This window comes from Labrus mixtus, chromosome 21 (assembly GCF_963584025.1).
Source record: "Labrus mixtus chromosome 21, fLabMix1.1, whole genome shotgun sequence".
Taxonomy (NCBI): Eukaryota; Metazoa; Chordata; class Actinopteri; order Labriformes; family Labridae; genus Labrus; species Labrus mixtus.
Genome location: NC_083632.1, coordinates 4,505,193 through 4,529,223, shown reverse-complemented (window position 1 = coordinate 4,529,223; position 24,031 = coordinate 4,505,193). Strand labels below are relative to the sequence as shown.

At 41.2% G+C, this 24,031-nt stretch overlaps 1 protein-coding gene across 11 annotated transcripts in view; it reads right to left on the bottom strand.

Annotated features, from left to right (window-relative positions):
- tanc2b (tetratricopeptide repeat, ankyrin repeat and coiled-coil containing 2b) overlaps positions 1-20,388 on the bottom strand; it is a 173,048-nt gene extending 152,660 nt beyond the window's left edge. For all 11 annotated transcript variants that reach the window (XM_061028725.1, XM_061028726.1, XM_061028727.1 and 8 more), the window contains exon 1: positions 19,923-20,388. The gene's annotated coding sequence lies outside the window, so the exon portion shown is untranslated. The remainder of the gene's footprint in view (positions 1-19,922) is intronic.
- Positions 20,389-24,031: the final 3,643 nt, after the last annotated feature.

The following is a 24,031-nucleotide window of genomic DNA, read 5'->3' as shown; positions in this document are numbered from 1 at the left end:
ACTCGTTTGGTGTTTCTGTTAAACACAGAAACATTTCCATTTTCTGATTTTTTTACCTCAACAATAAATTTGTATGGAGATGTTTGGATATATTTTTTTTCTAGCCAATTTCAATTCTGATTTCTGAAGTTGCATTTCTACCAATAAAAAGAATTGATCTGGAAACAGTGCAGTCCTCTAATGAAAAATAGATCGATTTGGAGGATTTGGACTATAACGCTGCTTTAATCAGCCTAAAAATGCCCAAAATGAATTCTTGACTAGAAAGCCACAGTTGTTGACTGTTATGTTGCATGAATATTTACCTGAAATGTGTTTTACTTTGCCGCTCCATTAACAGCAGTTGCTAGTGGCAGCCACAATATATTCATGGTGGCAGCACAGTGTGCTTTTCTTGTGTTTGCTGATGGTTTGGAGCAGCGATGAAGAACCAAGTTGACTTTTTTAGGTCTAATGAATCATTGTATTGGATGCATGAAAAGATTGGTGTACCTGCAGAGCCCTTTCCAGCTTTTCTAGAGTCTCAGAGGCATTTCAAAGACATCGTATCTTGGAAAAACTCTTCATATGTGGCCTTCCATTTTTGTGTTGTCTCTTTTATTCAATGCAGTAAACACATTGAGGCTCTAAAAAAATATTATATTTACGGAAGTGACTCATCTCCTCGTCTATAAAATGTAAATTCGCACTAGTCGACTTGTCTTAAATTAAGCAGTCGTTGTCGTGCGCTGCGTTATCTTTTCAGACTGAACAGGATCACAGCATCTGAAACAGAAACAATATCAAATTGGTTTTGCAGAGTGTGGCTAACAATAGCAGTGCTAGCACCACTAGCCTCTGCTCCTCCAGGTGCCTGTGTTAAATGTGGATGCACATCGCTCCGGTCCATGTCCCATTCTACGATGACAAAGCCGACTTACAACTTTAGCTCCATTTTCTAGAGCCAAACACTGCCAATCTGCACTGCTCCTACGGGATCTGTTCACTGTGCTGGTTTACATCTGGGTGGTAGAGCCAGGAGAGAAGACCTAGTAACCACGGCTACAGCCCCTGCTAGTGGCTGCGTTACAGCTTAAGCACAACATCTGACCATCATTGAGGTCCAACATATAACGATATTAATAATTTGTCTAACAGACTAGTAGTTCTGAGGCTCAATAGGGGGGTGACCATGTTTAATAATTTAGTTGGCTAGTTGCGCACATCCCGACTTATAATCATCGATTAGTTAAAAGCTACATTATGCAAAAGACCCTTATTTTAAAAGTATTACACTACAAAAACACAATGGCTTTTTATAGAGAATAAATTAACTAACGTCATTGGTTAGTGTTTTGCTTGGTCTAAAATTAAGTTATGAGTTGTGGTACTACAGTATTTGTTGAACAAATGATTCCTCGGGAGTCAAGACAGGAGAAAAACATCTCCCAGTGTTATTCCACTAAGTCATTTAAGCTTCAAAGAGTCCTACAACCAACCGTCAACACTCCCTCTGCAACATCCTCCAGTGTCAATACAGTTTATTTCCTCACATTCATAAAGGACGACTAAGGCGTACTGCCGATTTTGAAGGGAGGCAGAATGTCATTTCTGCACAAAAGACAGTCTTCAGAAAAACAGCAACACAATAATCAAGTTTCCACAAGGGTGTCACATGGACTTTTTTTTTTTTTTTCCCATTTTCTAATTATAGTTTGTACAATGCTCACTGCAGGGAACACTTTAGAAGACTTAATCTGAATTCACACTCGGTTGCCAACACATTAATTAAGCCGAGCCAACCAATTGGGGTCCAAACAAGATCCAGCAGTAATAACAGGAAGCAGGCAGAAAGTCAAACCTTCATAATGCTCAGATTATATTATATTGATTACATATTGGAATATTTTGTATGGGGATTTGCAGGCTTGGATGCTTGAGCTATTATTCTGTTCCCATGCTGAGGGTAACATTTGGCAGTTTAATTCAAAGTGAAGCAATTGTTTGAGAAATACCACAGCGATCTTTAAATGAAATGCCATCTCTACATCAAACACCATTTTTCTCTATTTTTAGGCTCTCTTGGATTACGCTCTTGATTTGCTCAGACAAAACATGTCTCAACAGGTTTGGTTCTGCTGGATTTAATGTGCGTGTATGTCACAATCTCTTTACTGGAGAAGATAGCTAATGTGCTAATGGCTCTGGGGTCAAAGAAAATCTGGCAACAGGCAGACACGGAGAATTTCCCAAGGTCGACTCCACTTGTCACTTTAAGCTCGGAGGGTCACGAAGGCCGGGCAGCTGTCCCCCCCTGCAGATGATGATTAGAAGAGAAACGAAGGGAAAAAACAAGTCTCAGTGTTCTTCGTCTGGTTTACGACGATAAACCAGACGCAGCGGGACAAAAAAAGAAAAAGAGAAAGTCATGTGGCGGAATGCATAATTCTTCTTTGTCCACTGGGTCTCTGCTAATAACTGAAGAGGCCGGAAATAAAATCAAAACAAATTACAAGACCAACTCTGTAAGTCGCCATTTCCCTGATAAATGTGGCATTTAAGCTTTCCCTCTCATCTCCATCTCAGAGGCATTGAGTGTTTAAGCTTTCATGTAATACAAATGCCTCTGTGTAAAGTCAAACAGTTCATGTTTGCCTTTTTTCACTGATTGCATTTCTTCCTTACATCGTGAAGAAACCACCTCTTTGTCTCAGACTCATTCTGCCAGTTTGAGGAATAGGTACTCAGACAAATTGGTCCACTTAGACCGGACTCCTCACTCACAACAAGGTAACTGAGATCTCCCTTGACCATATTCTAGGTTTGCCAAAAGGTCTGGGAAATAAAAGACAGAGCACTGCAGACCCATTACTTAAATAAAATGAAAGAAGAGTCACCTAACATTGTTATCCACAATAAATCGAGGCTTCATTTGGTGAGACAGGCTATAAAGACAAATAGCACAGATGCATCTGTGGCTAAAAATGTGTCTCCTTTGACAGTATGGAGAACACTCTTTTCTATATTTAACGTCTCTACCTAAGGTCGTACAAAAGGCAGAGACTTGCAATGCGGTTTCGTAATAAACAAGCTCCAGAAATATCCGTATTGAAGGTGCTTTTTGTAGCGTACAAGACAAACGAAGAACAATCAAAAGAGGAAGGAGAGTTTTCAGAAAACCATTCTTTGGGATAGTCCCAGGAGAAACTCCTCAACAGCTGTGAGATCGGTCAGCGTTCCTCCACTCAGTCGCCTTCTCAAATCCTGACCTCTCCCCAAATGGCTCATAAATTTAACACTGTTAAAATGTCCATAGTAAAATTCCCTTGTTTAGGAGTTTGGATACTTCAGCCCTTGGAATTGAAATTGGTATTGATTTGCCTGCTCCAAAAATGTATCCAACGTCCAGTTCAACTTTTTTTCCCACAACACTTTTAATTTGTTATCTTTAATAATTGAATCTCCGTTGTTCACTTTGCACCCTTACTGATCAATTCACTGTGACTGTTCTATCACAATAAGGTTTATTGTTCAACTATAATATACCCTGTCACATGCCGGGGGAACTTTAAAACTTACCCTTTTAAACTATCAATGCTAACGTTATAAATCATTAAATGCATTGTCAAGTAACAGGTGTGGGCTGCTTGCTGTTAGCTAGGCTTCACCACAGCTTATCTGAATTGGCTGAACTCGAACACTTTCAACATATTCTGGCTCTTTAAGGCTCTGTACACCCAAACAAGTGATTGACTGACAGCTCCACTACCTTGTTAAATTTGTAGAACCCGTCCGAGCATGAGGACTTGTTGACCTCTTTCATACTTATTGGTGCTTAGAATTGAATACAACATAAGTTCTCGCTATAGATCCACCTACTTTCAAACTAAGCTGTTCTTTGAGGCAGGTGTTTTCTAATGCGGAGGGCATATGGCAACAGCCAAACTACCAAACTCTGGTAAGACTCACAGTGGCTCGAACCACACACAGCAAAAATTGGAGAGTTGAAATTTCAGGGTTAAACATTTCAGAGTTGATTTCAACTCCCAGTGTGTGTTTTTAACTCATTCTGATTGAAATGAGTTGTTTCACAGTGTTAATCCATTAGTGTTGGTCAACTGTCGTCCAACTCTGCAGAGAGTTAATTAATCCAAGCTCCGCCCCCAGGTTTCCCGCTCAGTTCACTTTGTCAGTTGGAGACACAGAAATGTTCCTCCTCTGCAGTTCCACTCGGTAAGTAAAATAAATGCTATAATGTAAAAAAAGTAATGTGATTCTCTGAACAGCTGTAAAATACTATATCTGTGGAGATTATCTACTTTAAAAGGACTTGTGTGTTGCCATGAACTAAATGGCAAACACAGTGGTAAGCTAATGTTAGCAAGCTGCCTCGAGCAGTTAGCTAACCCTTAAAATCATTTAAATGTTATAAATGTAAATAAATAAGGCACTTTTAAAGCTGGTAGCAATGAAAATATGCTTTTTTAGGTTTACATTTTGAGGTTGAAGCCAATATTTCTCTTTGTTTGTTTTTTAATCGCACTGTCCCAGCATGCAGGCACATGTTTAACATGTATACAGTTGCCCTGTTAGCATCACCAGCATCACCCTTTTTATTTCCTCCCTTTGTGTTAATTAACTTGGTCAAACTTTTATTTCAGAGAATATGCTGGTTCCAATAAAGTATGTGAAGTTGGCGGAGGTTGACTACATGCAATTTCATGAAAAAGGTGAGTAAATTAATGCATTTATTAATTAATTATTTTAATTTTGATTTTAATTTTGTGAGGGAACTTTATTAACATTATCCTTGTGTATAATTTATTTTCCCCCAGTCATGCTGCAGTCTGGAGGAGCATCTCCGCAGCCAGCAGAGTCTGTATCCGTGCCTCCTCCTCCCTGTTGGACGTCAGAAGATTGACAGCTTGTACTTCACCATGGATAAGCATCTCATCCCATGTTGGGCAAACCGCTCCCTCTGGGCATTTGATGAACTTTTCAAAGCACATTTTGTGTTTAACATGTCTTATGATGCAGCGTTAGTGAATTTTTACACATTTTTGAAAAATGTGGAAGTTGTATATTGTACCTTCATTCACAATGTATTGATTTACAGAGAAAATAAAATGTCAGTTTGAAAATAACTAATAACTTCAATCATTCTTTCTCTAATTTTAACACTTTGATAGATAGTCTGACACTTAATGGAGTTAAACTAACACTAGCCAGGTAGTAAAAAAAAAAAGTGTCTCAGCAGAGTTACTTGTCTAATCCCTAAGTGTTATCTTAACTCTGTTTAGCGAGTTGAAAAGGGAACTCTCTCTAAGTGTTAAATGTTTAACTATTTCAAAAGTGTTGATTTGACTCTAGAAAGTGTGGCGCTATATAAACCCTGAAAAAGGGTTGAAATCAACTCTGTGGGAGTTAATTCAACACTGGTCTCTTTGCTGTGCATATACATCTATGCTTCAAATGCAGATCTACTTCAGTCCCCTTGAACGGACGTGTAACTGAAGGTGAGCTGCTTGTCAAACTCCAAAAGGCATTTCCAATGTGACAGTCTGGACTGTCCAATGCAACACTCCATTTCACCTGTTTCCACCTCTTTCAAGAGCAGTATCCCTTTCATCCCAGACCTAAAATTTGCTGCCGCATGTGCCGAGACCTTGACGCAATTAAACTTGTTGCCAATGTCACTGGTGGGCATCCAGCAGAAAGAGGCTGAAAGGCACTCGCTACCATTCAAACACAAAGACTTTGGACCGCCTTGTGAGAAGAGCCAAGGGTAAAAATACCAGTATAAGCCGTTTGAACAACACAACAGCTTCCAACCACCTACTTATACTTTCAGAAACCAACCCCAAATGTGCTCACCATTTTATCACAAGAAACGAAAATAGAACATCTGAGCCGCAGCCTGGCAGGTGTCGGTGCTTCAAGTGGCAGAGACCGGCTTGAATGACAATGTGTCGAGCTCTTATTCAAGCAGACTGAATGAAAAGTGATCAAATTCAAAGAACACAAACCTTTTTTAAGAAGCACTTGCCACGTGCCAGTCTACATTCAAAGCATAAAAAAGTCTGCGGTTGCTTGTCAGCCGCTGCCGTTTTCAGCACTAAGTTTGTGTTGTTCAGCGTTGATCAAGACGAATGAAACGTTTAAGCAAATACGGTCTGAAAGCCGTCCTGGCAGAGGGGCTGGTGCCTTCAAAGCGTGGAGAACGGGATATGGGTTAGGCAGCCGATTTAAAGCATTCCCCAAGATTAGCGTTAGCTTCCTTAAAACCCATCTCATTACAGCAGTTACAACTCATAGAAGAGTGGGAGCTGATGGGAATACTGCTCGTTCTCTAATACGGCCGTTAACATAATTGTGAAGCATCAAATGTAATGTGTTTCTCTTTATATCTAGATCCCAGACATACAGCCAGAGAATATGTCAAATCTGACTGGCCATGTTAAGAACATATGGGTGAAACATGGTGGTTAGTTTCCTACTCCTCTACTGGGTGGATGTTTGTGCTTTATGTCTGCGCTCACATAGTGAAAGCACTGAATATTTCAATTACCGACCACTGTGCCATTAGCTCTCATAACCTCAGTGACTCCATGTTAAAAATGTATGCTTCTGGGCCTCCTATGTCTCGTTAGCTAAATGATGAGGAAACCTAATATGGTTTCCTTAGAACTGGCATTAACACTCAGTGGGGTTTTCAGCTGGATATCAATTAGAGGCTCATTAGGCATTTAGAGATGGCAGTCCCTCTGGCTTCCTGTCGCCCCGCTGTGAAGCCGGCCGACCCTGACCTCGGAGAAAGACTGGTGCTCTCTGTGTCTTTCAAGTCCTTGGAAAATAGCTATTAAGCAACCAGATCAAGCAAGTGTGATTCCTTCGAGTCTGGGGAAACACATTGTCCAAAAGCATTAATATAACATGGCCATGGAAAGAGGATGGGCAAAAATGTTTTCGGTAGAACATGGGTCAGCAACCTTTGACTTGTGCCAGTAATGGAGAGAAACCAATATATGATGGTCTAATGAGAGATTAGCCGCATTGGGGGGGGGGGGGGGGGGGGGAAATAACCATTGCATGCTTTAGTGATCCCTTAGATGGAGTACAAAAGTATAAGTGCAGTAACCAGTGACTGCTTGGCAAAGAAGAGAACCGACTGCCCCAATGACAGTAGTACATGACATAGTCTTACGTAGCCAAACCTCTGTCCACGTTACTGGGCCAGGGGTGGAGATGTTGGCTGAGCCCATCCTCGTTCACCTCTAAGGAAAAATACGTTTCTGGGTCGTCTTTAGTTTTAGTTCTTTAGAATCATTCACAATCATCTTGGGGTCCAGTGGCCCGAGATGCAGCAATGGTGCCCTGGCAAATAGTGTCAGCAGGCCATTTGTTTTGCTGGAACAGGGTACAATAAAATGACTGAATGGCTGTGATAGGAAATGCCGACTCGAACATTAACTGATGTATACTGTATAGAATATGTGTTGGTCGTTAGTTTGATGGTTGTTTTTTTTTTTTTTTGTACAGGGAATACAAATTTATGACATAAATTGCAGTGCAGGAAACTTCCATCTGAAATCAGAAGCACATAAAAAGCTTATCCACACAGTCCACACGTCCTGTGACTACACGAGACACGGCGAGGCAGAGTCGGCAGGGATTTGAGTTTTGGGTTCTTCGCAAGGGGCGACAGAGCCGTGAGTGCATTTAGCTGTGAAAATGAAGTGTTGAGTGTCACTTCTGAAACTTAGCATGAGACTTCAAAGGCCGATAAAGCTGAGTTAATCAGAAGGACAATGTCAAAGAAAAAACCCTGCGTACCTCAGGCTACAGAGGGCAACTATAAAGTGTTGAGCGTATCACTGAACGTGGGAAAACCACTCCCAGACGGCGAGTACATAACGGTGACTTTCTTCAGCAACAAAGACGTTTTTGTTTGATGAGGTGCCACATAAAGATTGGATTGAAGACCTGCTTCTGTCCACAACAAACTGTTGAGTGATGCGTAACTGAAATACAGAAAGAATACAAAAAAAGGTGTCCTGAGCCAGCACTGAAACGGGAACAGGAAGAGGGATCACACTAGCTGATAAGCCCTGTTTAATTATTAGCCTTCATAAAAGTGTGGCTTAGGAGAGTAAATAAGACAGTGAATGCTGTGCAAAAAGAGCCTTGCACTTCCTTCTTTCATTATTATTCAATAGATAATACTGTAACACAAGCTGCACCAAGCTCTTATCTCTGAGGCTCCAACAGTTGCCTGAATTACTAGCTTAGTTAGTTTCAGTCGTGCAGAGTGCACTGCAGAGAAAATGCATTTAGCTTTGCTCAGTGCTGCATGTTTATTCATCTCGCCTCGTGCAGCTTCCCTTTATATTTGCCCCTTGGTGTGTCGTTTGGGGCAGAGGTGGTGTGGAGTATTTTTAGACAGACTCAGAAGGGGACTCTATGTTCTGACTGCTAACACAATGAACTCTCCGGCATGCACAAGGACATATTTTAGTGACTGGAGGCTAAGCAGTAGACCACTCCTCTACCTTCCAAAACAAGCCATTGTTTGAAGAAAGCCACTCAGTGAAACCGTCCGGGCGCTGCTGCTGCTGCTGCTGCGTATGGACTCCATCAGCAAGGCCATTTAAGTTTTCATATCTGGAGGGAATACTGGGAAATCCTTAAAAGGGTTTTAATGCAATTTGAAGACAATCTCAGAAAGAATATTCAGCAATTATACACAAATAGAGGATCTTTCTATTTGTTAGATAAAGCCACTGTACAGTTCTGACTTTTCATTTGCAAAGGGCAAACCCATGCAGCTGCAAACATTGTGGTCAGCATTCTGACATTTGGTTGAACTGAGAAAACAGAATACCTCTTTCCCATGTGCGTGCACTTTCCTTTTTGAAATTGTGAAAAAAAAAAAAAAAAAAAGTGTGCGTTGCATGTGTAAAAAAAAACATCTTACAATAGTTTGGCCAAAAGGAGTCTTAAAAATAGCCTGCGTGCTGTGCCACGTAGCATTACAGGGCTCCAGAGTGACAGTATGCAGAGCAAGGACCACTTCACTCTGCTTTGATTCATATAATCCAATTTGTTGCTTGTGGGCACAGCATTCAGTTTGTTTGGTAAAGCATATTCAGAGTGTTTTGCTCCTTTGGAAACAAATTCAGGCATTTTGTTGTAAAAAGTAAAAAGTACACGTCTGGAAAGTGCAATCTTAATATTGTGCACTTGTGGACTTTTTATCTGCAAATATTTAGCGACCTGTTCCATCTTTTTTTAATCTTAAACAGGTTAAATGTTTGAATGCATTCAAATCTTCAAAAAAAGAGTCTGACTTCCTGAGTACTTTTTATTCCAAAACCTATACGCTTAAATGTTGGGCAACTTAGCAAAATAGAAATTAGAAACTTGAAGGTACTGATCAGGGTGATGGTTGACATTATTAGATCTGAGGAGCTATTTCTATCCTGCTTTATTATTTATGATGTACTGTAGATGAGAGACACAACAAATCTGTAACCGAATCTCTGTGTCAAAAAAAAACTCTGAGTACAACAGATAACCTTTGCAAAGGAAAGTGGAACGCAGCAAATAATATCGTTGAAAAACACTGAGTCTCTGGCTTTGACAGAGCTTAATGATGAGATAATGATCTGATATAAAGATAATGATGGAACCTGAGCACACCCTGCTGACAATTGATGAGAAAAGAAAGTCATCAATCTGCAGAACAGGTGACGAATCAAAACATAGGAGTAAACCTGTGCAGCTCTCTCTGCCTGGCTGGATTCTCATTGGCTCAAGAGCTGCCTCTGCATACACGTTCAAGGTCATATAGAACATTTTGAGATTAAAGGTTCAGAAACCGTCTTCTTAATAGGAGGTTATATCATCTGTCATTCATTCCTGATTCATGATTATGGGCTGTGTGTTTATTGTAGTTCTTTAACACAAAGGGCATCATTGAAAAGTTCTCTCCCAGACTCCGCACAATGCTACACTTCATGAAATCCTTTTCTCCTTCACTCCTACACTCGTCGTCACACCCTGTTTAGCACACAAAGCCAAACGGAGGCAGCTGTGTTATCAACAACGTGTCCACTATGTTCTACAGTCGCAGAAATCTCTGGCTAATTATAATGAAGTTAACCCGTTAATGGGCTCTTCACAGAGCAGAGCAGAGCAGAGCGGGGGCCTATCTCCCACCACCGAGCGAGCGAGCGAGCGAGCGAACCCCGCACACAAGAGGAACAGTGGCGCTATTTATGTATGACAGAGCACATAGTGTTTCATTGACAACTGGACGCCTGCCCACGGATCGCTTTACAAAGCTTTGGCAGCAGTGGGGGTCAATGTTCAAGCATTCAGTAGGTGACGTGCTGGTAACCCATTTGTCTTGTTTTGAACCTATTGCAGCGCACGGTAACAATGCACGGCCTTCATGACGGATGGAAAAGTGGCTCTTAATCTGCTAACAGCGACGTCAGATGTTGTGGGAGAGAACAACAGGGACAATAGCGAAACTGACCTCACCAGAAAAAAAGTAATACAGTTAAATAGTCAATGGGAATTACAACAGCTGATTGGCCGGTAGTCCTGCAAGGACAGCTTCTTCTCCAGAGCCATAACCACACTGAACCTGGACATGTGTTGACCGTCCCATCTCACACACTTCTGGCATGTGCAATATTTACATTTCAGACTGTAATATTTATTTATATTTCTGCAATATTTTACATTTCATACTTTATTTTATACTTTTGCAATATTTATTTATACTCTGTTATGCTACTACCTGTAAATAACTCCTACCATACATTGCCCATCCTACCTGAATGAGAGTTCCTTTTATTTTATTTCTTCTTTTGTTGTTTTTAGCTGTGGATGCTTGTGTGTGTGTGCACTTTAAGGTGAAGCCAAATCATTTCGTTGTACACTTGTATAATGACAATAAAGACATTCTATTCTATTCTATTCTATATGATGGAAATGTGCAATGCAAAAAGTGCATGTTAGCCATAAGTGACAGTTTCTAAGGTTACCTGCATTTCCCTGCGTCTCTCCTGAATCCAATAAGTTAAATCAAAAATGCATCTTTTACCACTGAATTGGTGCTAATCAATCAGAGGTTAGCTGAGAGCTAAATTGAGCTTCATCTGACTGCATCATGGTTTGAAAAAATAGCTATTGTACCAAGCCCTACATCCAACAGGTAGAATGTACCAGGTCAAATATTTTAATCACAGAGCTGTGGCTATGGCGGTATCGTGAACTGCATCATATGACAATTGTCTTTCAAAATTGTCATCACAGCTTTGCAGCCATATCGATTCTGTAACATCTGCATCGATATTTACATTAAATCTCCGTATTTGCAAGGAGCACATGATGATATATTGCCATATCCAGCACAGCCCTACAGCATAGCAATTTGCAAGCCTTCATTACTTGAGGAGCTTAAATACCTATTTTAGCTATCTACCCAAACTGCAACCTCTTCAGCACTTGAACCATGTTTTCAAGGTGTCCTGCACACCTGCTGCTGCTTCTTTCCAACAGTCAGTAGTTGTTGAGGAGAACAGTCACATGCACACCAATCAGCCACAACATTATGACCACCTGAGCAGTCTAATGCAATCCCAAGTACAAGAGCTGTACCATAAACTCTACTTGCCATGTTCAGAAAGGTCAAAGTTCTCCTTTATGGTCATAAGAGACGTCAGGATGGTGGTGGTTTATCGCAGTGCATTATGTTTTCCTAGTATTCCTGATACATAATATTTTGCCTCTTCATGTGTGTTAAAGGAGTGAGATCAAATATTAGGAACAGATTCCAAGATATGACACTCCATACTTTTACATAATGCTAACGTAGAGGCTTTCTAGAAGTAAGATTTATGCCAGAGCTGCCGTGTTGGATTGAAATGGATTAGACAGGTGGTCATAATGTTATGGCTGAACGCTGTATGTTGTGTTGGGAGGCGTTGGCAATAGATGTATTCTGTCATTAAGGGGGATGAGTACAACATTTGGATGATGTCGTCTCTGGTGTGCTCAGGAGGAGACGAATACCAAAACACTGGTGGGTAAAGAACTGTGCATGTTTACACAAAGAAATAGGAAGGGTAACTGAGGTCATCGGTTTCTCTCAACAGCGTTGCCAAGTGAAGGTTGTCGGTATCATAGCTGTTGTTCGAGCTACGAGGCACAGCTTTCAAGCCTGATGAATACTCTGCCATTTATCTGCTTTCAGCAGCTGGGGCTGGCTCAAGCAGCTGCCTAATAGGCTAACAGGGATCCTCAGTTCCCCGGAGGAAACTTTGAGTGGCAGACTGATTGGATACAGCCGCATAGCCAATCTTTGTTATCTAACAGCCAAGTCATCTTGGCAGAATCAGGTAATGTCATGTAATTTAAGCTGTAGCGCACATAAAAGGATACATGTTACACTTCCTCTCGTCCAGAGAGAAGTGATTAACATGATTTCATTAAAGCTGCAATGCAGCAATACACTCAAAGACTCCAGTCGCAGCAGTAACTGCCAATATGAAATATATCAGAGCAAACTGTGGGGAAATGGGAAGAAATGACTTCCCACACAACCCAGACTCAGCAAGAACAGGCCGCTGCTCTCAGTCCATGACCACACAAATACATCAATATGAGCATGCTGGTGTGTGTCAGCTTCTTTCAGACCTTATTAGCTTTTTAAAGATAATGTTGTACATCCACACCGACATGCCAAAAAAGTGCCATTTTGATGCTTTTTAAAGTCTACTGTAGTGATTATTAGTTGGAGATGTTTTGGCACACGGCACAGCAGAGGCTATTTCTGCATTTTTCATAATGACTAGAGCTGCAATGCATAATGTATTAATCAATCAGAACATTAATTGCAGAATATTTTGAGAATCAATTATTTGATTTGGTGATTTGCCAAGCAAAACATTTCTAGTTTCAGCTTATTAAATGTAAGGTTATTATGTAGAAAGTCTTTGATGGGGCTTTCACACTTGCAGAAAACTCCTGAAAAACTGGATGTGTGAACGCAAACAGCCACATTATTCACTCAGACTTCACCCGGAGGTTCTCCTGCCAGACCACTCGTATTTTTTTCCCGTAGCAAGTCCGAGTGAGCTGATGTGAGAACGCCGCAGGATATTCCCCGGAGAAGGTCAGGAGAATCTCCGGAGCAGCCCTCCTGAAATTATCTGCGCAAATGACTTCTGTTCGAACTTTTTGAGGCAAAAGAAGCAAAATTGTGACAATGGATGACCATTTTAAAGCCTTATTGAAAATATATAGACTAGGAGTGACGACTGCAGGGTAGCGCCCCATTCGATACGATAGATTGGATACAATACCAAACATGGCTCACGATAACGACTTTACATGGATACAGTGATTCTGAGGTTATCGATGTGTTGAAAGACAATCATGAAATTATACATCAACTTTAGCCCGCTCTGCTGTCTTCTTTTACTCTAATCCAACGGTCAACTTCTTCTCCTGCCGATGCCGCACCCTTTACGTTACCCTCAGTCATGTTATAAGCGCCACCGCAAGGAATCATGGGAGTATGGACACGGGTCAAATTGGCAGGGGAATCTGTTTCGAGCGCCGTATTTTGTAAAACTATCGATTATTGGATTTCACAAGTCAGGATGACGACATTCTGACATATGGATGTTTTGCTCCAGCGCTTATAACGACTAAAGGTTGGATAGATTTATGGTACAAAAAAGAAATCAGCAGATTAATAGTGAATGATAGTCATGAGTTGAATGAGGCCCCACATAATGAGCCACTGTGAAGGTAAGGATGTAGAGGTGTCGATGGGTTTTAAAAGAATGACAAAGAGCAAAGAACAGCAGATGATGGTATAAATATAAGAATTATATCTCCATCTGCTCTTTTGATTTTCAACTGAAACTCTTATCACAAACCTTGCTGGAGTAATAGCTGCCCCACTCCTTTAGTAATCTGTAAGCAGCAACTCCATTGCGACTGAACACATGCTCCTGCCAGAGAGACAGAATGCGACGATATGAAAAGCAGGCGGACTCCAAACACAAGTTTATAATATACTGACGCACCGCTCTCACTTATTGTTGTGAAACTGTAACCAGGCCGACGTGTCATAATAGCCTCCCTTGTACATCGTCAGGCGAAAACACTAAAAACACTTTGATCCACTGGCTGGATTTTGCGTCCAAGCCGCTGGATTCTTCTTTTAAAAAGGTGTATTTTGGTCTCCTTTGAAGAAACGCAGGCAACAACATGCGCACGAATACAAAACAGTCTCACCAGCAGCTTTATTAGAATTCATTTTGGTTTGGACTCTTTTTTTTTTTTTTGAAATCATAAAACCTCTCAGATTCAAAAAGCTCAAATCTATAAAAAAAAAAAAAAAAAAAAGTACTGCGGCAGAGTGGTCGTGGTTTTTGTTGAAAGCACTCTCCTGCAGTAACAAACCCACTGACAGCTATATGAAGTGGTGTTTTTGAAGATTAATCCCCCAGAACCACCTCTGTTGTCTGAGACTCAACGGCAGCCGCGGAGGGCATGTTCCTGACACCGACATCAAAAAAACAATCGTCTTCTCGTCAAAAGGCAGCGTTGGTACAAGTCGGTGAGAAACACGGTCAAAATGTTCCCATCACAACTCAATAAATGTCACCGACTTCCAGCGGCAGCGCAGACAGAAGGGGAACTAAGCAACAGCTCAACAGAGCCGAGATGAAACGGCCCAGCTTACTCCCGGGTTCCGCTCGCTAACAAGAAAGAATGAGGCGCGGAGAAGACGCCTTTTCGCATCATTATTACATAATCAAAGGGCCACACAGAAATGAGGGACATGCCTGGGGAGAATCCGTCCCTCATTATAGGAGTTCAGTGCACCGGCGTCTCCTCCAAATGAGGCAATTTCACAGCGTTTTTACAGGCTACCAGGAATACATCTCTATCCACAGATTTCCCAGCATCGTACACGTCTCTGCTGTCGCCGCCTTTGTCTCTGAAAAAGTAGAATTTCTTTCCCACTAGTACGCCGTGTAAAAGATTATTGCTGTGTTTCTCCGTTGCATTTCTAATATGACTGCCCTCCCACTCTCGGGGCTTTGAATTGACTTACTGACCAAGGAGGAAATAAATTATGATCAAAATATCCATTTCAGCTCCCTTTGCTCCGTGTTATTTTCTGAACGGATGATCACGCTATTTATACCGCAGTACATTCATGTTTTTCCAATCATCTCTCCTGGTTTCCATGACTGCTTTTCTCCTGATTAAAACTGAATAAAGAGAACCGTTTCTGTGAATGCTCAGGGAAATGAATCACTACATCCCTGAGGATGACAACTTTATTCACAGCACTGGAACTACGGTTGTCACTGGAGATGCACCGATCCACGTTTTCCTCAATTTCCGATTCCGATACATGTCTACTGATACCGATTGAATTTCATGTCTTATTGAAAGAGCAAAAAAAAATAGAAATTACAAACTAAAAATGCATAAAAACTCAAATGATTCCAAAGAAATGTGTTTGAATGTTGTTCTGGCTTCACATACAAACAGTGTGTGGGAGCAGCAACACCAGTGAGGTTTTCAAATTTTCAAAAGCATCGAAGAGAATCAAAGTGTATAAAGTTTGACGACCTTGACTGGAACAGGGGGCGGCTGTGGCTCATTTGGTAGAGTCGTCGTCGCTCAACCGGAAGGTCGAGGTTCTCGATCCCCAGCTGGGTCAACATGTCCGATGTGTCCTTGGGCAAGACGCTTAACCCCAAATTGCTCCCGGTGCTTCGGTGGCGGTGTATGAACGGGATTATCAATCAATCAATCAATCAATTTTTATTTGTATAGCGTCAACTCATAACAAGTGTTATCTCGAGACACTTTACAAGAAGCAGGTAAAATACCTTACTCAATGTTATGTTACAAAAAGCAGGTAAAAGACCTTACTCAATGTTATGTTACAAAAAGCAGGTAAAAGACCTTACTCATTGTTATGTTACAAAAAGCAGGTAAAAGACCTTACTCATTGTTATGTTACAAAAAGCAGGTAAAAGACCTTACTCATTGTTATGTTACAAAGAGCAGGTAAAAGACCTTACTCATTGTTATGTTACAAAGAGCAGGTAAAAGACCTTACTCATTGTTATGTTACAAAGAGCAGGTAAAAGACCTTACTCATTGTTATGTTACAAAAAGCAGGTAAAAGACCTTACTCATTGTTATATTACAAAGATCCGGCCTATCCATCATGAGCACTTTAGCAAAGCAGCAAAAGTTACAGTGGTAAGAAAAAAACTGTCTTATTAAAAGGCAGAAATCTTCGGCCGGATCCCCGGCTCATGACGAAACAGTCTTCACAGGCCTAGACTGCGCCGGGCTTGGAAGGGGATAGGGGCAGAGATGGGATAAGATGCAGGAAGAGGGATAGGGAGCAAGGGGGTGGGGGGAGGCAGGCCGTCCATCAGCAATCCGGTGGGGAGGGGAGGGGGTGTGGGGGGCTTATTAGTTATCTTCTACTACATAACGACCTCTACCATCAGTGTGTGAATGTGTAGGTGTGACATGTGGTGTAAAAGCGCTTTGAGAAGTCAGAAGACTAGAAAAGTGTTATACAAGCTGAAGTCCATTTACCATTTAACCATCCCACACTGTCAGAGCTGATTCAACATTAAAAGCTGTCTGGTTTAGTCAGAACTACAAAACAAATGAGTGGTTTTTACTAATTTAACAACAGAACTCTTAATATCTAACAAGGCAGTAAAGCTTTCTCTTGTGTGGTTAAAGGTCTCTTAATGAACTCTAACCACTTTAAAGAACACAAAGTGTCATCTGAGAAATGTATTTATAACCCAGAGAAGTTTTATAAAACCGTCTTGAAAGAGCTGCTGGCGACTTTTAAAGTTTTTGTCTCCGCCTGGAGACAGAGCGCCCGCACACAGAGTGTCTTTTTTGTGCGGCCGCGCCGAGTGCTCAGGGGGAAGATCTTGCAACTTTTCAGAAAGGCGCTGTTGACGTCACCTGCGCTCTTTTCAAGATGTATGATATTCCCTGTAGTTTCGCCTAAGGATCGTGTCATGACTGAGTAAAAAAAAAAAACGTTAAAAAACGGCCATTGTCAACAGACTGTTGTCATAGAGACAGGACGGACTTGCAGCGCTTTTCTTGTCAGCGCAAAAATGCTTCATGCAAACGCTCCCGAGTGCACAGCCAGCGCTTTTCTGCCCTGAAAAAAAAAACGGTGGACTCAAGGGCCGTATGTTCCCACTTCTTTAAACCTGTCTGGTCGATCTCTAATTGTTTAGTAGGTTTCTGACTTCCAATGGGTGACTTCAGCAATTCAAAGAATAAGCAAACACTTGAGGATATCAGTAGTGAGCTCAGATGTAAAGAATGACGGCCGTGATATCATCTGAGGTTTTCTGGTCAAAACAAAGAGATTTAAATCTGAGGTTAAAAACAAGTCCTGGAGCTGAATTAGATTACGTCCAACTGGCTCATTTTCAGAGGAGAACTGGTAATTCTTTGTTTGTTATACAGTGGATACCCTCTTACACTAACAAGCCCTCCAAATGAAACACAGCATGTTTCTGTTTATGCCCTCTGCACTCATCCACAGGACCGTATTGTTTGCCCGTGCTCCAGATCACTGCAGAATAATACATCAGGGTTCTATGATCTCACAACATCAGCGAGTTTTTATTTTTTTATTTTTTTTATGTTTAGATACAAAAAGGGCTTGGCTAGGCTCATAGTTTGGGTTTTAAATGACTGGCTTGGGTTGGGAGACATCCGTTGCCATAGATACGCAAATTAAAAAAAACATGTGAGGGAACAAACCTGGTTATGCTAAAAATAAAAAATAAAAAGATTGAGTGTTGGTTTAGAAGCTGGAAACAAACACCAGACGATGTCACGCTCGTCCGTCAGATTGTTCCGGCAATTTGACTTTGATAGTTTTTCTTCTTGGGAGGACGGTCTCCTCTTTACTCTCCTCTTGACGACTGGTGTAAATTCTAATTCAAGGTATTCTGACCAACTCAAACAGATTCTAATCAACAGTATACTGGCTTCATTCAGGACATACAAGTGATGGATCTCATCGCTGAGACGCAGACTGAGATTTCATGTTTCTCTGTAAATTTTCTGATACTGCTGCGTAATCGTTCATAAAACACAGAAACTGATCTTTGTTCTTTATGGTCATCTCATCTACTCGATTTCAATAATGACACGGTGGATTAAAAGTGTCTTCCTTTTGGGGCGTTAGTTTTGATTCAAAGATTTCCGGCATGTTTTATTCATATTGTACGTTTATAAAAGACTGTGTCAGCTTCAGTTCCAAAAGAAAGCCTTCACCCATTTTCTCCGAGCAGAATCTTTTTAGTTTTTGACCTCTGGCCTGTCAGCGAGCGTGACAGGAGGCACTGTGTTGGCTTGGACAGTGGAAAAAACAAGGCCATGTCACTGCCTCCCCCCCACCCCCCACCCCCACCCCCACCTCTGAGCAGAGAGCGATAAGCACTGCAAGACAAAAAGTTTAGGGATGGTCGACTGAAAAAGAAAAAAAAACACCATGATCTCATAATGGAAAACCTCCACACTGTGAACTCACAGATGTGTGTCAGGAGCGGCGGCAAGCAGCAGGAGAGAGAAGCAGCAGAACTAGCGCGTGTCATTGATGTGAGGAGAGAACGCTTTGAGGATGACTGTCTTTTATCTGCGCCGAGCCGAGCTTGACAACCAAGAACTTGAATCTTGAATTTAAAAAAAAAAAAAAAAAAGTACTGCGAGACAGCGATCATCTCCAGCCTCATACAAAAACCATGAGTGCTGGAACCCAAATCCTACCAGTCTGCAGACCCTATTCTTCTGATAAATGCTTTATCACAGCCGCTGTGGAAGCACAACTCTCGATTGTGTTTGCATGCTATGCCCCTAAAAAAAAAAAAAAAAAAAAAAATCACATTTCTTCCCGTGACAGGTTTACCAAATTTACAAATCTGCACCTTGTCTGATCCTAACCACACGACTGAAATACAAAAACATCTACAACAACTGCCAGGATCTCACAACACACCGCCCCATCCAAAGTAGACTCCACCATATATAGTATAACGTGCCGATTGTGATCATAGGGAAATAAGCGTTTTCCCCTTCCAAACAACAGGCATTACAGAGATTAACAGCCTTTGTTGAAACATACTATTACCACATAAGTCGCTGTCGAGAAGGACCAGATGTCAGATAATAGGCTATGCGGAGTGAGGTAGGCTCTGGCCTGAAGCCACTGAACAAGTAAGAACAGCTTCTTCCATATAAACCTCTTTTCTGTATGGATAGCTTGTTGTCTAGGTGGGCAGCCCCCCCCCCCCCCTATACATTCAAACTGTGTGTGTGTTTAATATATAGGTTAGACTCAGTATCCATTTAAAACCAGCAGTTCACTGACCTTCTGATTCGAGAACAAACAGATGCTTTATTACCTTTAAATCGTGTGGTCTTCCAATCAAAATGTAAGAACACAAGCAACAATCAGTGTAATGTTCCAGACTCTGTCCTATAGAATAGTTACATTAAAATAAAATACATGAGACATGTTGCAGTCTGCAGACACAAAAAGCGTGTTATTGTGTATGAAAGAGCAGCTAAGTCAATCTCATTAAACACTGCTGGGGGTGTTTATAGGCTTAGCAGGCTGGCTGGGTTTTGACTATAAGCAGCCAACCAGGGTGTAAGCAGTATAGGTTATATTAGCTGCTGCTGCTGCTGCTGCAAGATGACAGCTCTGACATTTTATTATGGTTACTGTATAATTAACTTAAGTTTAAAATGCGAAAATGAGCAGGTGAGAAAAGGTAAAAAAAGTGCTAAAAAAAAAAGTGCTAAAAAAGAAGAAGAAGTAGACATGTTACCTTTCCTAGACTTGAACCTTTATTTTTTTTTCTCAATTGCATCCGTGCCTCCCCTTGCTTTGCTCCGGGTCCGTGACTGCTGCAGCGCTCCGTGCGGCTCCTCGGTCCTGATTGCCCGAGCTGCAGGCTGCACGTCCAAAAAAAAAAAACGGTTTACGGAGCAGACTCTGAAAATAGCTGCACGGATCAAAGCGGCAACGTTCAGCAGTCAAGACGGTCACAGTAGCGACACCCATGGGTGTACGCAGCGCAACCTCGGTCTGCAGCAGCAGCAGCAGCGGCAGCGGGCAGCAGGTAGCAGTAGATCCGGACTGACGGTGACTTCCCGCCCGCCAAGTGTGCCGAGTGTCGCGGGGCCATTCACAACTAGAGTCATGTGTGTGTGTGTGTGTGTGTGTGTGTGTGTGTGTGTGCTGCAGTCAGAGCCAGTCAGTGCCCAGTGCCACGCAGCGCCGCAACATGGAGCGCTGACCTGCCAATCACATGGGCAAGTTCGCGAAAACCAATCAAATATGATACTTCCGCTGGGACCTTTCAAAATAAAACACACTAAAAGGCTGCAACCTTCGCGGGACGTGGTGCAAAACGACCCAACCTAAAAGATATATTTATTCTAAACTATTTTTTGTGAACATCCCCTTCCATATTTCCTGTAAGGCTGTTAACATTTTAGATTTTTTTTTTTTTTTTTTTTTTTTTTTTAATACTTTTCTATATGGCATGTTTTAAATAAGCCTACTGAAGTTTCTCAAATCATTATGGCGTCTCATAATGAAGCAAATATTACGTTTATGTCTCATAGCCTACAAACAGAAGGTAGACTAGAAGAGGTGACACTGTCTTTCTTGCAGAAATAGCCTACATAAGCAATATTTTGATTCCAAAGTGTTGCAATTTTTTTTTTTTTTTTGCAATTTAGACTGCAGCCTCCTGAAATGTTGCTCGCACATTTTTGGCAATTAAAACAATAAATAACCATAAACTGTGGCGTAATAATTAAGGAAATAACGCAATATTGGGTGCCTTTGACTTCTATTTTTTGTTGCAGTGGTATCAATATCCGGTATTGATGGGTTTTCTTTGACCAGCTTGACACAGCTGAGCTCCCAGGCGAGCAGAAGGAGCAGAGGAGCAAAGGATACAGGGGGGGGGGGGGGGGGAGTGGAAGGCGGGCTTGATGAATTATTTATGATGGAAGAAGGCACTAATACCTAAATCATTCATAATTATGCAAGAGAAACAAGGTCGATGCCAATCAAACTTCAATTCCTCTCCCCTGCAGATCATGGCATTTGACTCTTGGAATGATAGATGGACAAAAAAAGGGGTGGACAGTGTTGGACCTGACCTCTTCCATAATCAGTCAATAAAATTACAGGCCTATCAGCCAGAATTACAATCAGGGACGACTGTATGGGGGGAAATTAGCTTCGGACAGTGCTCGATTGTGGCATGCACGCTAAATGACTCTCAGCTGACCGGAGGAATTATAAGAATTTATCATAAATGGACTAATTTTTTTTTGCTGAAAGGTTAATTTAAAGGGAAAAAAACCACTCTATTTAAATGTATCGAGAACAATTATACTGATTAAATCTGTGGTTAAAAGGACTGTTAGTCATCTTTCAAATGCCATTTTTTATTTACCCCCACACGAGTGCTGATTCAACTGATTATTAAGTTAATTATAATGTGCTTATCTGGCATTAGCTCTAATCTACTTAAGAGTCTTATCGTGATTAATTCCCAACCACTTTTGTGACACAACTTTGTCGATGTAACCGTTCATTGCCGTTGGTTGGGTCACTTTATTCGGCCTTTTTCAGATGGCATTGAGTATCTCTAGTTCTCCAGCTTGTTTGATTTGTAGACGTTTTGCTTATCAAGAAACTACTTAAAATTATTTTTGAGCCAACATTTTCCGGGACTGTTTTCCTCCAGTAGGTCTGCACAGAGCTATCAAGAGAAATCTGCTAAAACTTTTATTCCCCTGTCAAATCAACAACTCCCTTTCTCCCTGTATGGCTTGATTTTATACAAAGCAATATGTAATATCTTCAGTGCGTATATATCATTTCTCTGAGGTGAAGCTGTCACTTACGGTACCCTACTGTATGTTCAGCAGTTTGTTAGAGAGAATGTAATCCTTTGCTTCCACGGTTGACATTTGCCAAGATTAAGACAACATCATACAACTCAGCTTGAGAGTGATGTAACTAAATATATCGTGCAGTTGGCAGACATACTCTAATAAACCCACCAGAGGACATATTTGTAATTTAAAAAAGGTTTCCCTCTCTGCAAATGGTAATGAGAAATACCTGAGGGAGGCCCTGGAAACTGGTCTGTGGTGCAGAGTTCCTGTCAGTGTGAGTGTGATGGACGAGGCGGTGGTCACACCGAGGCGAGCCCCTCCAACCTCTTGAAAAAGCTGCATGCTTCAAACTGGCATTGGATTAAATCCCACCAGAGCTTCCTCCGTCTCCCCTTGTTCTTTTTTTTTTCCCCCGTGTGAAAAATAAAGAATGAACAAACAGCGAAAGGTGAGTGTGCGGCTCGACGTGCCTCAGACAAGACAGCGAGAGGAGGTGAGATTAATGGAGCCTAACAGAAGATTGTGAGGAGATCAGCAGAGATGTGGGGGAGCCGGAGAAGTCAAAGAGCGACTCGATGAATCCCGGCCCCTGGATCTCGTGCTAATCTATAGGGGCTCAACCTTTAGTGGCACAGCTACATGTGGGATGGCAGTCAGTGTCTTTGAAACCACTCTCACGTGTAAGGCCAGACTGTGAGATTACAGAGAGGGTGACGTCATCAGTCGATATTTGTCTTTTTTCTTTTTCTTGTGATTGAAAATGACATCAACCACACTATCGATGTTTCCAACTCCAGGCATGAGTGTTTTTCTATATTCTGCTATTCTACATTTTTACTCCAAAACTTTTAAGAGAGAAATGATGCTAACTTCACTGGTTCTTTGGTTGCTTTGCAGATTCATATAATTAATGCAAAGTGTTTTATTATTGATTAAGATAAAACCACTGAGCCTTGGTCTTTAGTGTATAAATCCATCAAAATAGCTCCACTTTTATGATTAATTTATGATAACATTATGCTCACCAAGAGCCATTCTTATACAATAAGTAACTACTGTTACTCAAGGTTTTTTTAAGTACATTTTTATGCAGTAACTTTATTTGTAACAAAGTTTTTTTTTCATTATCATAGCTGAATGAGCAGAACATAGAAATCCACCCGGTCTCTTTGAACACATAGCAACATAGCACATAGCAACCCTAAGCATAAGAAAAGTAGCTATGGGAGAGGCTGACTTATTTCAAGATTCAGACAGATGTATCGACGCCCAGCCACCGCCATCTGTGACTGTGTCATCCCCACGACCACCGCTGTCCTAGAATCGCCACCGGTGTGGACAACAGGAAGTCAAGGAATACAAATGAGAAATCCTGCCTGCATATTATCCCATATGCTCTTCTGTAAAACGTCTCGAGATAACACTTTGTTATACAAATACTGATTGATTGATACGTAGAGAGGAAGAAAATGCGTACTTAAGATGTAAAAACAAAACCATAAAGAATAAATAAAATAAAAAAGGTATCAATTAAAATATTGGAATTTGTAATTTAGCAGAAAAACAAAAAAAAATTCTACACAAATCAAAAGTAAACTTGCTTTTTTTTTTTACATCTAAATCTGAAGTTTTACTGTTTTGTCAGTTGTTGTTGTTGTTCAGTTTGATGTTTTTTTGATGGGGTTAAAAAAAAAAAACAGGCGTTGTATCCTCGCACAACAGCTTGTGGATAACAGCGTGTCTGAGGTTGTAACATTACCCTCGCTGCTTGTGGCTACAAAGTGTAGCAGCAGCCTCCAACACAAACAAAACACCTGACGGGGGATCGGGTGTTACACTTTGCTGCAGTCTTGGTTTTTCCCAGGATTATTTCACACCTGTTTGTATCTGAGTATAAACATGTACTTCTACACTACACTGTACCTACCTGCCATCTGTTATGTTGTATTTATGTCCTAAACACTATAAAGTTCTTTGTGTTTGAGCATTTTCATCTCAAATCTAGGGGGGGGCG